This window comes from Tursiops truncatus, chromosome 2 (assembly GCF_011762595.2).
Source record: "Tursiops truncatus isolate mTurTru1 chromosome 2, mTurTru1.mat.Y, whole genome shotgun sequence".
NCBI lineage: Eukaryota > Metazoa > Chordata > Mammalia > Artiodactyla > Delphinidae > Tursiops > Tursiops truncatus.
Genome location: NC_047035.1, coordinates 172,197,042 through 172,197,695, shown reverse-complemented (window position 1 = coordinate 172,197,695; position 654 = coordinate 172,197,042).

Here is a 654-nt window from a genome sequence, read left to right as displayed (position 1 = left end):
TACAATATTTATCCCTTTGTGTCTGACATTTCACATAGTACAATATTTTGAAGGTTCATCCATGTTGTAACATGTTTCAGAACTGTATTCCTTTCTATGGTTGAATAATAGTCCATCGCATGTATAAATCACATTTTGTTTATCCATTTATCTATTACGGTCATTTGGGCTATTTTCACTTTGGGGCTGTTGTGAATAGTGCTGCTGTGAACATTCATGTACAAGTTTTTGTTTGAACATCTCTTTTCAATTCTCTTGGGTACATACTTTGGAGTGGGTTGTGGGGCAAAATGGTACTTCTACGTTTAACATTTTGAGGTACCACAAAGTGTTTTCCACGGGGGCTGTACCATTTTACATTCCCAAAAGCAATGTGCAAGGGTTCGAATTTCTCCACATCCGCACCAACACTTACAATTTCCCATTGTTTTGATTCTAGCTATCCTAGTAGGTGTCAAGTGGTAGTTCATTATGGTGTTGATTTGCATTTCCCTCACGACTAGTGATGTTTAGCATTTTTTCACGTGTGTTTTGACCATTTCTATATCTTCTTTGGAGAACTGTCTATGCAAGCTCTTTTCTCATTTATAATTGTGTCTTTTTTTTTTTTTTTTTTTTTTTTTTTGCGGTACGCGGGCCTCTCACTGCTGCGGC